Source organism: Amia ocellicauda, chromosome 9, assembly GCF_036373705.1.
Source record: "Amia ocellicauda isolate fAmiCal2 chromosome 9, fAmiCal2.hap1, whole genome shotgun sequence".
Classification (NCBI taxonomy): domain Eukaryota; kingdom Metazoa; phylum Chordata; class Actinopteri; order Amiiformes; family Amiidae; genus Amia; species Amia ocellicauda.
In genome coordinates this window covers 16846823-16866808 of record NC_089858.1, presented here as the reverse complement: position 1 = coordinate 16866808, position 19986 = coordinate 16846823, and positions in this window count along the sequence as shown.

Sequence of the window (19986 nt, the reverse complement as noted above, 5' to 3'; positions counted from 1 at the left end):
CCTAATCACTTTCAGACTGTCCAACACCTTACACACCAGGGAAGTGCTAGGAATGTATTGTCTTGTTAAAAGTCAGTCAATTTAAGGTTTGTTTGGAGGATGATGCACTTTTGTGTTTTCTAAAACTAGTGAGAACTGTATTGTCAAAGTAATTAGGCATTGTGGTATTTTATTGTCATGTAATGTCCATCTTTCTATTGGGTCGCCGTGTATAGTTGTGTGTTCATTTTCTCTTATGGATTTACTGCCCTCTCGTGTCAAAATCAAGCATTAACATGCACAGAACAGTTTCGTTTTCACATTACACCACTTTTCCTAGCAATTCAATAATACTTCTGCCAATTTCCATGCAGGCAATGTATGTTTGCTATAGGTGTATATATAACAATACGATTTTTAATCAATCACATATGAAGATGCTGAAGAACAAATGTGTTCCTGAAATCTGAAATCTGTCGTCAAAGAAGGCGGTGTTATTCTCTGCCTAATCTCTCACTATGCCAGGAACGCCTATGCCACTATGCCAGCCCTGAAGCCAGCTTGTCTCCTGGAATGTGGCCTGTGTTCCTTGCTCACTCCTGAGTGCTCTCCAGTGTTCTGGCAGCTGGTCCTCTGCAGCGCTGGGAGGGTGTAAGAAACCAGGAGAGTCGGAATGCAATGTGTGTGTGTGCGTGTGAGAGAGAGAGAGAGAGGGAGAGGGAGTGAGCGAAAGAGTGCGTGTATTGTGTGTATGTTCGAGAGAGAGAAAGAGGGACTGAAAGAGTGAGTGTGAAAGAGAGAGAGAGAGAGAGAGGAGGGAGGGAGAGAGATCACAGTGAGGATGCGAAGAGGGGGCAGCAGACCATCTGAGGAATGCTGGACTCTGGGTGTACAGGAGAGGGTTGAACACAGGAAGCTTGTTATTGTGCCGCAAAGCCTTGAGATCAAGGCCCGGTGCCTATAATTAAAACGGGAACAAAAAAATCAAGCAGGAGACTGTGCCTGAACAGCAGAGGTGCGCACGCTCTTCACTGCTGCATATACTCCCACACTGAAGGTCCCTGGGAAAGTGATCACTCTGTCCATTTAAGACCCTGAATAAGACAGGAAGCTCAAGGATATTGAAGAAGAAAACAATCAAAACTAACACTACCCCCCATGTCCCTCCCCCTCTGCCCACACAGCAGTTGTGTTCTGTTGTTTTCTAAAGCATTTTGGTCTGATTGAGTCCTCCAGTTTACTGGTCATTGTGCTGAGGGGCTTTGTGCAACGCCCTTCAGCTCCAGGAACACAGGAGGACTGAGGGGGAACGTCACTTAAGATGTTTCTAGGCAGCTGACTGCTGACCCAGCCTGGGCATTCCAACGCTCTAGAGCAGCACTGCACCGGACCAGGGGTTATCGGCTGAGTGACACCTCCGTCAGCCGGTGCCCAGATACTGGAATTCCTGTTTTTGTCAGAGCAGGATGAAGGCGTGAGATCATCTTAGTCCACTGCCCGGAATCGGGAGCGGTGTCTCCTGGTGAGGCGCTGCCTGTTGCTGGTTCCTTTGTGGAGACATGTCTCTCTGCTCTCAGAGGGCGATGGAGCTTCTGGTAAGTAATGCAGAGTGGGCTGACACCTGGTGTCACACACCAGCCAGGGGAAATGGAGTCAGAGCAGCTCTTCCTGTCAGTGCATACATCCCCACCTCTCATTCCCGCGCCGCAAATCATCTGTGCCGATGAGTAAACGATCCAGCCACACTCCGCTGTATGATTCCCCCCAGCCCTGCCCTGGTTCCCTGAAATGGGAGTAAGCCGGCGCCAGCAGTCAGAGCAGGCTGCCCACAGGCTGGGCGCCCCTGTGCGTGCTGAGCCCTGCCCGCCTTCAACACAGGAGCAGGAAGGTGCCATGACTGCTATCTGGGGCTTGTATTTTCTTCCCTATTTCCATTCCCCCGGCAGCCTCTAGGCTGCACTCTTTATCCTCCACAACATCTGCATGTCAGCCCCCTGCTCTCGGCGCTGAGGAGTATTGACATAATGTAATGCTCGAATCAATATGTTTCATTATTTGGACTTCAGACCTATAGAACATGGGAATATTTTCTTTATTAAAGTTCATTGAAGGGAAGTGTTATTTAACAAGAAGAGAGAGCCTGATCCTACAGGGAACAGAGTGTAATATCTTCTGATGTGCGCCCTTTCTTCTGCCTGCCTCACAGCGCTTGCTCCGCATACAGAGAGAAAGGGAGAAAGGGAGAGGGAGAGAGGGCTGCACAGCGCCCCCTGTAGCTTGGTATAGGTACTGCAGCACACCTTGTGGAAAAGGGGAACAGCGAGCATGGGGACAGACTGTCCCAGTCAGCTTAGGAAAACATCATCACTCTCTTTTGCTTGTTCTCTTTCTCTTTTTTCCTTTTTAGAAAAAGTGAAGCTCATCAGTGCACAGAATGCAGGCAGGCCCTGTGATGCTGGCTGGGGGCGGGGGGCTGTCCGGCAGTGTGTTCCAAACTGAGTGGAGGAGCCGTGTCCAGCTGCACTGGCCTGAGCCCCAGCATCTGTAGCCAGTGTCAGCGCCACGTCTGCTCTAATGCTCTGCCCAATCCATCACAGTGGGGTAGCTTCTGCCAATCACTGCTGACATCGTCCACATGCTAACCTACAGCACACCTGGCACTCATGACCCCCCACCTGCGTCGGCACACAAACCCAGTGAAGAAGAGAGCCTGCATTCATTTTCAAATGCTTACAAACAGACAAAGAGCTCTGAATTACAGGGTTATAGTGTGTGGAGAAACTTCAAAGTAATCCTTTTCAATAGGTACTCAATGCTAAGTATAACCACAGCTTCAGTTCCACTCAGCCTGTCCACCTTCTCTATTTTGGCCGTGCCCTGCTGTCCTGGTCTCTCCGCTCTGACCTTTTCAAGTTGAAACCAGAGTTCACCTTGTCAGCCTGCATGCTGGGGATCGCACACAGGGCAGGCGCTGGGAGCCGACTCTCGGACTAATAGCCTGCTTCCAGCCAAGGCTCTGGCTTCTGGTGCAGCTCAAGCCTGTGGGCCCTGCAGTAGCCAGCCACATGAGCTGGTTATTAAAATTAAGGGCTTCCAGTGCAGTCTGACCTACTGCATCGTGGGTGGTCCTGTTTCCGAACTATCTGTCTCTGTTGTCGTTATTATTCATCTGCATGTGAGAACTGTTCTCTTGCAAAGTCTTTATAATATTAGTATTATTTATTTATTTATTTATTTATTTTCTGCATGTGACAGTACTTTTTGCATGATATATATTAATTGTATGGAAGTATGCAGGTTAAACTCAGTGAGAGTTTGTAATAGAAGTAGTAGTAGTGTGGTGCGCCTGTGCGCGGTGAAGGAGCCGAAGTCACTGCCCTCCTTCTCCCAACTGAGTGTTATTGGCTTAAATTGATTTCGGTTTAATGGGTTGTGTACAGCGTTTTACAGCTTCTATTGACCTAATGCGATCTGGAAACTGTAAGTAGATTGTAAGATTATATAAACCTGCGCCAGCTTCGAGGGTTGCACGACTGTATATCGAGTGAACTTGGAGAAACGCCGGTTGAGTGTATTGATCTTTTTAGAGGTCTGGTGAGAAGTGCAAATTGTAGCTGTGTGTTCGCGATAAAAATCTCAAATTAAACTTTTCCCATTTTCTGTCCTGTCCACTTTCACTCATCCAAATTTAAAAGAACCTGCTTGTTGTCACTGTGTGCATTATAGCTCTGGGCTGGGTCAGACTCCTTAAAGGAATAAAGATAGGAACTCTATGCCTCTCCCTGTTTTGTGCATCATAAACCTCCCAATGGCCAGAGGAGTTTGGGGGTGGGGGGTGTTATTACAGGACTGCTGTAGTACCAGTGCTTCAGATGTACATACATACACTGATCAGCCATAACATTATGACCACTTTCCTAATATTGTGTAGGTCCCCCTTTTGCCGCCAAAACAGCCCTGACCCGTCGAGGCATGGACTCCACTAGACCTCTGAAGGTGTGCTGTGGTATCTGGCACCAAGACGTTAGCAGCAGATCCTTTAAGTCCTGTAAGTTGCGAGGTGCGGCCTCCATGGATCGGACTTGTTTGTCCAGCACATCCCACAGATGCTTGATTGGATAGAGAACTGGGGAATTTGGAGGCCAAGTCAACACCTTGAATTTGTGATTCATCAGAACAGGACCTTCTTCCATTGCTCCGTGGTCCAGTTCTGATGCTCATGTGCTCATTGTAGGTGCTTTCGGCAGTGGACAGGGGTCAGCATGGGCACCCTGACTGGTCTGCGGCTACGCAGCCCCATACGCAACAAACTGCGATGCACTGTGTGTTCTGACACCTTTCTATCAGAACCAGCATTCACTTTTTCAGCAATTTGAGCTACAGTAGCTCGTCTGTTGGATCGGACCACACGGGCCAGCCTTCGCTCCCCACGTGCATCAATGAGCCTTGGCCGCCCATGACCCTGTCGCCGGTTCACCGCTTTTCCTTCCTTGGACCACTTTTGATAGGTACTGACCACTGCAGACCGGGAACACCCCACAAGAGCTGCAGTTTTGGAGATGCCCTGACCCAGTCGTCTAGCCATCACAATGTGGCCCTTGTCAGAGTCGCTCAGATCCTTACGCTTGCCCATTTTTCCTGCTTCTAACACATCAACTTTGAGGACAAAATGTTCACTTACTGCCTAATACACTCACCTAAAGGATTATTAGGAACACCTGTTCAATTTCTCATTAATGCCATTATCTAACCAACCAATCACATGGCAGTTGCTTCAATGCATTTAGGGGTGTGGTCCTGGTCAAGACAATCTCCTGAACTCCAAACTGAATGTCTGAATGGGAAAGAAAGGTGATTTAAGCAATTTTGAGCATGGCATGGTTGTTGGTGCCAGACGGGCCGGTCTGAGTATTTCACAATCTGCTCAGTTACTGGGATTTTCACGCACAACCATTTCTAGGGTTTACAAAGAATGGTGTGAAAAGGGAAAAACATCCAGTATGCGGCAGTCCTGTGGGCGAAAATGCCTTGTTGATGCTAGAGGTCAGAGGAGAATGGGCCGACTGATTCAAGCTGATAGAAGAGCAACTTTGACTGAAATAACCACTCGTTACAACCGAGGTATGCAGCAAAGCATTTGTGAAGCCACAACACGTACAACCTTGAGGCGGATGGGCTACAACAGCAGAAGACCCCACCGGGTGCCACTCATCTCCACTACAAATAGGAAAAAGAGGCTACAATTTGCACAAGCTCACCAAAATTGGACAGTTGAAGACTGGAAAAATGTTGCCTGGTCTGATGAGTCTCGATTTCTGTTGAGACATTCAGATGGTAGAGTCAGAATTTGGCGTAAACAGAATGAGAACATGGATCCATCATGCCTTGTTACCACTGTGCAGGCTGGTGGTGGTGGTGTAATGGTGTGGGGGATGTTTTCTTGGCACACTTTAGGCCCCTTAGTGCCAATTGGGCATCGTTTAAATGCCACGGCCTACCTGAGCATTGTTTCTGACCATGTCCATCCCTTTATGACCACCATGTACCCATCCTCTGATGGCTACTTCCAGCAGGATAATGCACCATGTCACAAAGGTCGAATCATTTCAAATTGGTTTCTTGAACATGACAATGAGTTCACTGTACTAAACTGGCCCCCACAGTCACCAGATCTCAACCCAATAGAGCATCTTTGGGATGTGGTGGAACGGGAGCTTCGTGCCCTGGATGTGCATCCCACAAATCTCCATCAACTGCAAGATGCTATCCTATCAATATGGGCCAACATTTCTAAAGAATGCTTTCAGCACCTTGTTGAATCAATGCCACGTAGAATTAAGGCAGTTCTGAAGGCGAAAGGGGTCAAACACAGTATTAGTATGGTGTTCCTAATAATCCTTTAGGTGAGTGTATATCCCACCCACTGACAGGTGCCATGATAACGAGATTATCAGTGTTACTCACTTCACCTGTCAGTGGTCATAATGTTATGGCTGATCGGTGTATATACATACTTAAGTACTTCCATACAATATGGACACTAACATACCTGCTTTTATACTACTGCTACTAACCTACTTACGACTACAAACTATCACATACAACTGTATATAATACATATTCATATGTAATAATTTATGCAAAAAGTGCTGTCACTGCAGATAAAGTATCTCCAGAGAAGTTATTTTTCTTTTTCCTCCTCGAAAAAAGAAAGAAAGAGAATGAATTAACAGGGAAGATTGTAAATTCTTTACCTGAACAGTTGCTTCAATCGAAATATAAGGAATTCGGGAATTCATCAAACACCAACATTGGACACAACATTTGACCAGGCACCTTGGTCAGCGCATTTGGCACAAGAGCCTACAGCTGGCAGAGGCGAGACACGCATCAGCGTGTTGGAAGTCAAGTGGTTCCCAAACCAGTCCTGGAGCCCCACCTGCCCTTCTGACTTTCATACCAACTGAGCTCTCAATTGCTCAATTGAACCCTTGATTGAACAAACAGTTAAATTGAAGATTCAATTAAGAGTTCAGTTGCAACCAGAAGGGCGGGTGGGCTCCAGGACCGGTTTGGGAACCACTGGTATAATGTGAGTGTGTGTGTGTGCCATTAGTGTCCTCCAAGGAGAGTGCCTGGATGCCTCTTGCAGTGGGCAGAGCATCCTCGCCAGCGGGAGAGCGTTTCACCTCAGCCGGATGCGGAAAACTAAATGGCAGATCATGAATAATAAAACAGTCATAACTTCCTATAATCTGGGGCAGTGATTTATGAATTTACAGTTGCTGATAGTTCCCGCAAAACTGTAAATATTCATGTGACAAGTGCTAAGCTTTATTTAATCGTGATTAATGGTAATGCGGCCGGGCTGCCTCATAACTGCCAAGCGTTATTATATGCAGCTGTTTGAATGCAAATGTTATTTCATGTAAGATTAGTGAGACAAATTGGGCTTTCCGATGTCCCGGCTGTATTAGGGAGCAACAGAGACACAGGTTGTAACTTTTATTTTTTAATTATTCAGGCAGAAAACATATAGCCCTTGTCTCGGCCGGCCGTCTGCTTGATGGCCCTTGATTGTGATGACGGATCAGCCTGCCACACGCAGACCACCACCAGCGCCAGCCTTACACATTATGCCGCCCTAGGCAAAATATAAACGTGCTGCCCCCACCCCCTTATTGGCAGGATGTAAACATAGCGCCTTCTCGCCTCCCGTTCATTTACACAGACACAAACGCAACTCAAAATCAGTGAATTACCACAAAATCATGTTGATAATACAATAAATGTACCAAAATGATTAACAGTTTTAGTAAGAAAACAGTATTACCTTAAAATTATGAAAACATGATTAATCTGGACTTTTTTGCGGCATGCAGGGCTTCCTTCAGATCCAGGTTTTGTGCAAGTTTGTGTTCTAGTGAAATGATCGCAAGTCAACCATTGTGGACCGCAAATCATTTTTGTTCAGTTTCAAATTTGAGAAGCTGCGCTCCACACTTGCAACAGTCACAGGCAAAGCCAGCAGTTTTGTGAGAGAAATGAACGCATTTGGAAACATATATGACATGTGGTTCTTGCAAATGCATTCCAATACATCCTTAGATTTCGATCCCAAATCCATTCTTCTTGATAGAGCTTTTAGCTTGTCAAATAATTCAAGTGCATCAATTTCCTTTGAGTCTCCATGTGTGAGAGTCATTTCAAGAACGTTGCATTGGTCAAGTAAATCTTTTGTTCCCATTTCAGCCACTCTTTTAAGAACATAAGAACATAAGAAAGTTTACAAACGAGAGGAGGCCATTCGACCCATCGTGCTCGTTTGGTGTCGATTAATAACTAAGTGATCCAAGTATACTATCCAGTCTATTTTTAAATGTTCCCACATTTTCAGCTTCAACCACATCGCTGGGGAGTTTGTTCAGATTGTGACAACTCTCTGTGTGAAGAAGTGTCTCCTGTTTTCCATCTTGAATGTCTTGATGCCCAATTTCCATTTGTGTCCCCGGGTGCGTGTGTCCCTGCTGATCTGGAAAAGCTCCTCTGGTTTGATGTGGTCGATGCCTTTCATGATTTTGAAGACTTGGATCAAGTCCCCACGTAGTCTCCTCTGTTCAAGGGTGAAAAGGTTCAGTTCCTCAGTCTCTCAGTAGGACATTCCCCTCAGACCTGGAATAAGTCTGGTTGCTCTCCTCTGAACTGCCTCTAGAGCAGCGATATCTTTCTTGAAGTGTGGAGCCCAGAACTGTCCACAGTATCCAGATGAGCTCTAACTAGTGCATTGTACAGTCTGAACATCACTGCCCTTGTTCTCAATTCTACACTTTTGACAATATACCCTAACATTGTGTTTGCCTTTTTTATTGCTTCCCCACATTGTTAGGATGGAGAAAGTGAGGAGTCCACACAGACTCCTAGGTCTTTCTCATGCGTTACTTCATCTAGTTCTATTCCTCCCATAGTGTAATTATAGTGGACATTTTTGTTACCTGCATGTATTACCTTGCACTTGTCCACATTGAATTTCATCTGCCAGGTGTCGGCCCACAACTGAATATTATCTGAGTCCCGTTGCATAACCTGTGCTGCCGAGATTGTATCTGCTGAGCCACCTTTTGTTGTACAGAATTTTGAATACATTGCTGTGTTCTTCATCCAGAGTGTTGCAGAGTCCAATACCTGATTCAAAAAGTTCACTTTGAATTTCTTTTTGGGGTCATAGGTTCGTCTTCTGCGTCTTTGTTTTCTTACCCACCGATCCCATTTGTGGAGCAACACAGATCTCCAAAGAACTGTGGAAATCTGCAGTACATGAACGGGACCAATATATAACAATATTGAAGTGATAGATGTTAATTATTGTATCACAATATATTGCAATCTGATGATTACATTTTTTTTACCTACCTGCTAAGGCCGGGCCTGACCACCGCCAACGACGTGCACAAGAGCTGGTCTCCTGCCTTCACGGGGTGGGGGGAGATTGATCCAAACCCAGATGCACATGATTAAGATTAATGATCAGGCAATGAAAGCGGAATAACTCAACTATCAAGTGCTGTTGGACCCTGACCACTCAGGCCTTAGGGCAGTGAGGCAGCAGTGGATAGTGTGTTTGTTAGTTATTGGGTAATTACTGGCCCCAGTAATCAAGACGATCAATCAGTATCGCTGCTGCTGGTCAGCCGGTGAGGAGAGTTACAGGCACCGGTGACTGATGATGCGTCTGCCCTGGCCTGGCTTGTTCTGTCCACCAGGGGCCCTGCGCTGCTCCTCACCTCTACCTTGCTGGCAAGGTGCGGCACAGGAAGTGGCACAGTAGAGCTCCTGTGGTTGGCTGTGTAACATTTTAATTTATTTTCAAAACACTCCTGGTCTCTTACAGTCTCTGTGACTGCACTGCCCCCTGTTCTTCACTTGTATTAAGGTAAACCTCATTGTCTATGCTTTATGGGTGCTGCATTAAGACTGCCATTACAATTAGATAATTTAAGCATTAAATGGTCTTTGAGGCAGGAATACAGTCTATCCACTAAGGCGCTAAGGACTGTTTTCCTGCTTGTCATAGGCCTGGATGGTTTGAGCCTCTTGACCAGTCCTTCTTCTCCTCACACTCAGACAGCGGATATTTATTTACACCACTAAGTTCCAATGGAAATCCACACTATCAGCTACTACAGGACCGAAAGTTGGCAGCTGGCATGTGGCTCCAGGTTCTGGTTTCGCCCAGAGTCTGGGTCTCTCTCGCAACAGCAGACCGCAGTCTCTCAGAGAGCGGAGCAGGGCGCCGTGCAGAGAGAGCCGTGCCCCCGGTCAGCAGGTCCAGGATCTCCAAGGCCCTCTGCGTGTGTCAGCCCACGCAGGGCCCCCTGCTCAGGCAGTCAGCTGTCAATAAAGTGCAGTAAGTTAGAACGATCGCTAGTGCATAGTAAGCAGCAAATAATAGTAATAACCCATAATCCTGCTGCTACCGAGAGTGCTTTCTTCACTAAGATAAACGGCTCCTTCCTGTGTTTTTCCTCTCTCTCTCTCCCCCCAAAGAAAACAACGTGCTGTTTCTCAGAGAGTCTCCATCAGCGCTAAACTCTTAATGCCAATTTACACCGCTCCAGCCAGGCAGAGGGAAATAGCATGAATTGTAGGAACAGCAGGTCCCTGGCTTATTTATGGCCCCAGAACTCAGGAATTATGGGTGAGCTCTCTACCCCTCGTTCACCTCCTTCAGCAAACAGAGCTCAGTGCTGCTACGCCTGACTCCACTCCCTGATGAGGATGATAACAATTATAATAATAATATTAATAATAGCATGGCTAAACATAATCACTGCAGAGCATCTCCTAGCTGGACACTACCCTCCTTTCCAATGATCTCACCACTAGAATGTAATTCACATCTCCCTGCTTCTCTGCCCTCTGCCAGCGTGAGTACCTCTCCTATCTGCTGTCCCAGGAGCCAGGGGGGCCACGATCTGAGAAAAAATAAGGGTGTCTGAGAGCTGCCCGCAGAACGAGGAGTTTCAGGGAAGGCGTCTGTTTTCGGATTTGGTTTCTTCCTGTTTTCTTGTTTTCCTCTTCCCTCTTTAGCTTCGATTATAGTCGTCGGGGAGTCAGTTCGCCCTTTTCCTGCTTTTTATTTACAGAGCAATTAGCGAGGCAACAGAGGATAAACACACGGCCTGTCAATTTCGAGGAGGAGGAGGAGGAGAAGGAGGAGAAGAAGAGGAGATGTCCACACTTTGTTCTTGAGCACCATCCTTCCAGGGTATTATGCAGTAATTATGTCCAGCAGTCCTGGGATCAGGCTGGCTGAGGGCTCGTGGGTCCCCTGTCTCAATCATACAGCGACCTAGACACTAATGATGTTAGTCATTTCAGCACCGCACATCGGCAGCTGGAGAGGCACACCGCAATGCCTAATTACGAGGTGATCAGCAGCCTCTACATAGTAATTAGACGGAGACTGTAATGAAGCCATACCATTTTTACACATGGCTTGTAGTGCTGAAGGGTCTTCTCTGCTAATTGGGTGTTTAGGAACTTAATCTTGTCATTTCTAAGCCCAGTTTTTTTTCCTGTGTGTGTGTGTGTGTGTGTGTGTGTGTTTTTATTTTTTTTGCTTTGCCTGCTATTATCCATCTCCCCTTTTCTTTGCTCATTTACATAATTACTTCTCCTAATTGAGTGTATGTGCTCATCTCCTCGGCATCCTCTTGCCAGGCAGCCAGGAGAGTCAAGAGGCGGTGGTGGGGGGTTGGGATGTGGGGGGTGGCAGGGCTGCAGTGTTGCGGAGAGTGGGCACAGCTCTGGTTGAGGGCTGTGCCGTCGCTGTGTGGTGGAATAGGTGCCAGACTGCAAAGGGTACAGAGGCCACTTAATACAATAAACAAGAAACAAAAACATGCCCTTCGACTGTAGGTGGCAGACCGCTAAAATCAATTTAAACGGCACTGAAACAATTAAAAAGATGAGAGTAAACAACACATTTAATCTTTCAACCTCTTCAACAGCTGAATAGAGTCCCACACACACACACAGACACACACACACACAGACACACGTGCCCAGTGCTGGAGGGCCCTGTGGAAGCTGGACCCCGGCCCACTCTGACCCCCAGTGCAGCAGGGGGCTGTATTAGACTGGGCACTGCGGCTCGACGATGCCATCTCCAGTCTCACATTCATAACCCACGCCAGCCTGCTGGAAATCGCGGTGCTGTTCAGCGTAATACCGGAGCAGACAAGTGCAGATTTTTAATGTTATTTTTTTATCCACAGGAATTGGTCCCATTATAGGTGCTACAGACAAGATTAAAAGCTCACACTTCAGGCAGCACAGGGTCTCTGTAGGGGGTGTGGGTTTGATACAGAAATTAAGATGATTTAATTTTTTTGGGAAACTCACTACTATTGCCCTGCTGCTGCCCTACATTGCCATGCAGAGAGGAATCATGAACAGATTACTGCCCCTGCCTCCCTTCCCTCCCTTCCCTCCCTTCCCACCATCAAAACACCATGGTCCCCAGAAATCCTGCCCTCTCTCCCCTCACTGGGCCTAGGTGTCCGTCTGCCTGTCCGAGTTGCGCATTGCCACATGGTCCGCTCCTGTCAGCACTCCTCCACGGCAGCCCTGAAGCCAATTAAAAACAGCTTTAAGAAAATCTATAGAACACGGCTAATTTGGAAGGAAACTAGCTGAGATATACAGTGCTGTAAATTAAGCACCACACCGACACACAGAGCGCACGAGAGAGAAGGAGAGTGGGAGAGAGGGGCAGAAAGAAAGGAAAGAAAATAGCCATAAAACTATCAAATTAAACAAAGCAACACTGATAAAGATGATTAATTGAATAAATACATAAATACAACCCGTGCACACAGAAAACTAGTAAGGAGTGAGCAGCACAGCCGTGAAATACTGTTCCCAACACCAACAGGAAGAGAGGGAGGGGGGGGGAGAAAGAAAAATACGGACCGATAGCAGGGAAGGTGAGCCCGTGCAGCCCGAGCTGGTCTCCCTGTTGTCATGACACTTTTTCGCCCCCCAGTTTCCAGGGATCAGATGCTCCACAGAAACACCTTGAAATGAGGTGGTGGGAGGGGGAGGGAAAGGGGGGGGTGGGGGGCATGGATTCTATTCTAGTTGCCAGGGTAACAGGATCCTTTATCTGCAGCTGCCACACCTGCCTACTACATGACCTACCAACACACACCTGTGGGTTCGACTGGGCCAGCGGGGGAGGAGAAGGGGCTGGGGGGGAGGGCTGGTGTTTGTGTGTGTGTGTAGGGAGGGTGGTCTAGGTTGGAGTTTATGTTGGGGGGAAATATGTGTTGTTTAGGAACTGACGAAAGTGATGCAGAGACACTAGTGTATCTGTCTGTATATGTAGTGTCACTGCATGCCTTTTCCCCACCGCTTATTAATAGTCAGTTTCATAGTTAACTCTGTGTGATTGACAAAGACAGAAGATGCTTGTGGAGACCTTTGCCAACCAGCCCGGACTTATTCCGCACACCGTGGAGTCACCTCCCCTGCCCTCTCTCTCTCTCTCTCTCTCTCTCTCTCTCTCTCTCTCTCTGTCTGTCTCTCGGGCTGAGACACAAAGCTTTAGAACAAAGCCCGGCCCGTGCTGGCAGTGCAATCCGCTGACCTTTGGAGAGAACAGAGCCAGCAGTGGAAGAATAGACTCAGGAGGGAGGGAGAGGATGTGCTGAATATGTGGGTCATTCAATCTGGCCCCCATCAAATCCAGGTAATCTCCTGTCCTTTACAGAACGCAAGTAGTCATGCCGGGGAAAGCGCCGCAATGTGCATAATCGCCACGGCGTTTATCGCAGGCGGCCCAGGCGGCCAGCGGGGCGCTCGCTCCCTTCATCTGGACACTAATGGGCACTGATGGGCCTGAGCGGTGCAGCGCTGCCCCGCAGACGAGCCCCCTGACTGGCAGGCGTCTTTCCAGAACGGGTTCATTTCCATTTGTTTTTCAGTAATCAGGACAACCAGCACAGCCGCACAGATGACGGGCAGGGGACTGGAGCAGGCAGTGGTGCGGGGGGGCATCGCACAGGCCTGCCTCTCTGATTCGCTTTTCCTCCCCACACCACTTTCCAGGTGGATTGTGGGTGTGTTGGCTATCCAGGACTGAGCAGCTATGGCTCTCTCGTGGTGACGCAGGGAGTGATTTAGGAGTAACCCTGAGCGGCACTGTGTGACACAAGTCCCTCCCTTGGCCCTCGGACAGCATCCTGCCTTCTCTCCGCAGACCCTCTTAGTGGCAGGCTGTAATTGCCGCTGGCGCCAGGATAGGCACAGAGAGAGCCATGGGGGGTGGATGGGAGGAGGAGGAGGGTGGGGGGTATGTGTGACCGAGCGGCACCTTTACCAATTGTGCTTGTTAGATCGGGCCCTGGTTCTCCGGGAGTTCGGTGTTGAGCAGGCATGCCGCTCCACTGAACATCAATCACAGTTACCAGGGAGCAGCCCGTCTGGCCATCGATCGCCGCCGGGGGCAGGGAGGGGCGCTGCTCCGGATCGAAGGCAGGCCGTCCCTGCAGCTGCCGCCTCCTAACTGCTGCTCAGAGACGGCAGACACAGAACCCCCAAAGAGCTGCCTGGGTCCTGTGTCCTGTGTCCTGTGTACTGGTTGGCTGCCACACCGGGAGGGGAAACCGTGTTCACAGGGGGAGGTGAGATGGGGGGTGCCTTGCTTCCCAAGCCGATGCACTGGCAGTACAGTATAAAAAGCGCTGACCAGGTGATGCTTTTGGATGCAGTGTATCATTCCTGCACCACACGGATGACACATGCAGACCCCCCCCCACTCTGTCAGTGGCCCTCTGCACACCCTCAGCTGACCCTCTGCAACCACCCTCTGCAATCTACCCCCTCCCTCTCCACTACCCAATAAATCCATTGAAGGAAGAAAGAAAAGCCACTGAAGCCAATTAAGCTGAAATGTTACAGCACGATCACTGAAGGGTTGATGGGCTCATTAGGCATTAAAAATTCATGACATTTAACTCCTGAGCACGGCTAAAAACGGCAAAGTTTTTTTTTTCGTTTCTTCCTAGAATCCAAAATAGCCTCCTTTCTCAAAAAACACACATATATGTATACGTACATGTATAATAAGATGTAATATGGTGTAACAGTGTGTGTTGTAAGCTGCATTACCTGCCTGCTGCTCTGGGATGCGATGCAGAGAGAGCCAAGCAGGCATGCCATGACCCCCTTCTATGCACACGCTTGGTCAGGCGAGGCAGAGACCATCCAAGACGAATCCCTTCAGATGACAATGTGTAAAACCAGAGCACTGCCAGCAATGTGCACCAGAACTGGCATCAGAAGAATGACTTGGGATGGGGAGAATGAAACACTAAATACAGATGCATTTATTTAAAGAAACAAGAAAGACTCAAAGCCTCACCTCTCTTCTGCCCATGACACTGGCCACAGCCACTGCTGGGGGGTGGGGAGCTGGCTGGTTTATTGCCCAGTCCAGTCTTGTTGTGGGGCACATCTCCGGCAGTACACTGCTGTCAAGTGTAAATGCTCAGACAGGGCCTTGCAAATCCACTGACATTTATATCTGTATGTATTATACAGCTCATTCCTGAGCAATGTGGGCCATCTGTCAACAATGAACTCACCTCAGGAATCAAGTTGTACTATTCTACTACAAATATTCATATATATATATATATATATATATATATATTGGGAGGACAGCTGCTGCTTGGGTTCGAGAGAAAAGATTTGCTAAGTTGTAGCATCTCAGAATCAGAGGCACATATTACTAGATGCAATTCAAATACGAGTTCAGAACGAATACATACATAAATACATAAATGAATGATTACTGAACATACCGGGCCAGACTGCAGCCTGTACACCGAAATCTGCTTCTAAACTGAATACTGCGTTTACTCTGAGTTGTACACTGAAGCAGGCAACAGTCTGTGGGCCGTGATGAATACAGATCATGAGTGGTGAAGAAAAAACAAGGTATGGGGCACAGTGCTGGAATAAAGGGATATTCCTCTGGCTTCCCTGCGTTCAAGTGCTCCTTTCATGTAGGTAGTAAAGAAAATGCAACATGCCCTAACTGAACACCTCAATTGTTCCAGTTTTTATTGAAATGCACACAGTTGAATGTGTCAATGTACTCTGAAATGAAAGCATAGAACAAATAAACAATTGGAGATAAAAAATAAATCATGGAATCGTTTTAACAAAATTTAACACCTTAAGCTGACAAACCCCTCTGGTACCCTTAAAAGGGCACCAAATCCGCATGCTTCTCTTTAATCCCATGTGTGCTCTTCACTGTTGTGTTGTTTGCCAAGTGTTTGGTATCCCATGTAGCTGAGACTCTCAGCTTTCTAACGATGTGAAGCATTCTCTGATGTGAAAAATGTGTTTTTTATAGCCCCCACATTTAAGCCTTTCTACGCCTTCTGAAAAAGTGGGGGTGGGGGGGATACTTGGTCTGAGTAGGAATACAAAATCTCTGAAAATATTGACAGTTATGATATATTCTGGAACCAGACAGTCTACTGATCAAAACAAGACCATCCACTTTGTGGCAGAAGCAACACCCACCAGTAGAGAGCTCAAAACATCAAGATGGAAAACTCTATTTACAGTGTACTAATACACAACAATTTTACATAATTGCATCTGAACTTCTCTGTGTTTCATAGAACATCGTTAGGTTCTGAACAAAACAAGCCTATTTGCAAGGAAATCTGATTGAAACTGAGTGATCTGTGACCGTCTGGATGAGTGTGTGTTTACCCCCCGGGCTCTGAATGAGACACCTCCACCCCCCCGGAGCAGACTGCACGGGCTCTGAATAGCGGCGGGTGAAACAGAAACTGTAAATCTCTGAAATGTACATTATTTTTCAGTTTTTGGTAACCTAAACTTTTTTTTTAACCTCTGGCAGTTAACCGCTTACCTTTGTACCATTTGAACTGCTTACATTTCAATAAAAACTGGAAAAATGGGGGTTCTCTAAAACCTACATGTCCTGCCCTCTCCCCTGCTGCCCTGCCTGTGCTCTGCCTCTGTCTGCAGCCCAGGGGGATGCTGGAGTGAGAGGGGGTGGACTATTACCCACCTGGGCTGCCTGTTCATTAAGAAAGCTAGCTCCCACTATGCAGCTCCCCCGGTCACACTCTTAGTATCGCAACAACCCCCCAGCAACCCCCCACCTCCTCTCAGAGCATCTCTTTTGTTCTCGTTTCATTTTTCATTTCACCGTTTTCATCCTGTTGCTTTTGATCTGCTTTCACACCGCTATTCCCTTTATATCCTCCCGTCCCTCTCTCCCTTCCCTTTCTCTCTCTCTCTGTTATTACCTTCCCTGTTTGTTACTATTATTGTTTTATCTCCCTCTCTATTTCTGTTCTGCCTCAGCCTTGCAGGTGTCCAGAGAACAAGGTTATTATTGTGTGCTGAGCTCAATCAGGCACAGCGGCTGCGAGTCCCACGGGACAGAACACCAGACAACCTCCCGCCACACCCTGGACAGACAGACAGACAGACAGACACACAGGAGCACAAACACACAAGTACAGAGAGACCAATATAAAGACAGACAGACAGAAGCAGATGGCTTTGAATTCCACATACCTGCAACTGTTTCGTCGCATAACAAGTTTATGTTCAGCCCTGGACTCAATCGAATGACACGTGCAGTAATACAAGGGAGTTGTCCTATCTCTGCGGCCAGCTATTGATTCAATGACCAAGTAAGCAGAGGGTCAATAAGTGTGCTTTTGAAATCATAGACACCGTCCTCGCAGTGCAAACACTGGACACATGGTCTCCCCACAGTGATGCCGCTCTCCCTCTCAGTGCAGGCCAGTGTGCATCCTCAAAAATGGTTAGGAAATGCAGCAACGGAGCAAACACTGGTGCAAAATAGGCTGGGGGCATGAAAAACTAAACCTGGGAAGCTGAGGCATGAGTAACAAGAAATCACATCCCATTTTTTACCCCTCTGGCCTGCAGCGTGACAGACTGCGCTGCACAGACAGACCACTGCCTGCAGACCCCCACGGAGCCACAGCGCAACAGCCATTTACCACTTGGACTTATTGTGTGTGTGCCTTGGGGAGGCTGTCCAGTAATAGGAGGGAATTTAGTGGCGCATATCCCAAAGCTTTTAAAGATTCTCAGCGTGCTTTCATCCCCCGAACCAATGGAGAGCAATTAAAACGATGTACTTATACATCTCTGTGGCACGGATAACAGATAGGCCCAGATTAGGGAGTGACGGATCAATACAGGGAATGTAAAAAAAAACAAGTTGATACGCCGTTGGAGTTGTTTTTCCAGAAGTGCTCTGGTTGTTAAGTTGTTTTTCAAGCGCCTGCTGCTATTGACCTGTATTTCGTTAAGTGAAAGACTATATGCCACCCAGGCCACATATAACGCTGCCTTTTAATCAAGGGGATTCAATCCATAGCACTGAGCCTTTGCAATGGAGCAACACAGACACAAACGATCACGGGAACGATCATACATATATTTATATATATATAGTATATAAATAATACACACCACAAATACTGAATAAACCATCACTGAAAATGTCACTGAACCGAAAACAGCGCTGGGCTTTGCTGCCCTGCCTCTGGAGGTTTTTTGGGGGTTCTTCTGGTTTTCGTCCCGACATAGCTCTGCTTCAAATAACTGGATTACTGTCTTTGTTTAAGCAATAGAAGTTAATGTGCCACCTTTCGTGGGCCATTCGCCCTTCCATGTATAAGCCATAGGAGTGCAGGCTACTTTGGGCCCTGTGCAGCAGACCCCTTTACTGGGGTGACAGCCTGCTCAGCCCAGGGACAGCCACGCCAGCCTGGGAACACAGGGCTGCTGTCCGGTGCAGGAGGCCCGGTACAGTGTGGTGCAGTGTGGTGCTCGGCTCCCCCGGCTCACTGACACTGTGTTTTACAGCACACTGCACCGTCCCGCAAATTGGTTTTTCCTTGCGATGAAAATTAAACGGCTACTGAGCCGCGGCTGAGAGTCAAGTGAGGGATAAATTTCAGAAAGAAAGCCATAACCGTACTTCACTGCCAAAGAGCTTTGCCGTGAAAGAGAGACATAATTAATTAAATCCTATTAATAATGTAATGAAAGGCAATCAGACCAGACTCGTTTCCTTGCTCTTTTTATTGTCAGGACTACAGAAGTCAAACAGAAAGTGTTGTATCACCCCGAAGGGCAGCTAGAGCAGGAATTCAGCTCTTGCAAGAAAGCAGTCTTAGTAAACAGTGAGTCAACACAGGAAAAGGAAATTTTACATGGCCAGTACTGGAAGTTATTTGTATTATTATCATTATTGAACAAGACTACTTGCACCTAAAATGTCATACTAACATGTCTCCTTTATTTTATTTCTTTGCAAGCGCTATAGCTCCATAACAAAAGCCGCCGTAATAACTAACCACAATGGAATAGAAACTAAGCAAAACAAAAAAAAGATTACATATTTGTACCACCCAGGCACACGCGGAGGGACGCACAGACAATTACATTCATAGAGAGCCTCCTACTCATGGATTCGCCGCCATACAGGCTACACATGTGCAGAGGCAGACAAGACAAAACCCAACACAGACATCACGAGAACAGAGAGCCCACACAAGGCCACGCTGTCACATGCTGCACACACACGCCGATATAGCAAAATATACCGGCACTGCAGCATACAAAAAACATGCAACAGCACAACCCCCCTTCCCCCTGATACAGACACACAACCAGAACTGCACATTAAACAAAGCAGCGCGTAGCGGTCACACTCGGCACACACACGTGGACAGGCACATGATAGACCCACAAACACATAGACACCTGGCGTACGGACACACACACACACACACAGCCACATCCTCAGACATGAGAAATGAGGACACGCGCACACAAACATGTACACACACACGCATCGAGACATGCAGACACACAAAGACACAGACACACAAATGCACTCTGACCATACCCATGAGGTCTGAATGGGAGCTGAGATCAGCACTGAGCCCCAGCAGTAGAAGAGCATGCCTAGGTAAGAAAAGGACACGTTTATGGCTGTCAGGTCACTCTCTCACTCTCTTTCATCTGTATTTGTGTATTTCTTTCTTTATTTCTTTAATATCAGTATATAAAAAAAAATGCTGTCATTTCCACCAGGTAGATACAGCAGGTCAAGTTATTATAAGGTGTGATATTTCCAGCCACTTCAGTAAACTTTTGATGTCAAGTCAATTTACTCCTGTTGCAAGAATAAAAGGAGGAGTTAAAAAAAAGAACAGAAGTTGTAAAAGAAAAGAACGATGCTAAATCTGGGCAGATGAGATTTCTGAACGTCTGATAGGAGAGGCCCCTGGGTGTCAGACTATTACAGGAGGTGAGAATTGCATGTATGCGGTCGGCTGCAAGGGTGGGGAGAGGGTATTGTAAGGTCACCCCAGCGCGGTCACGTGTCTGGCATTTCTG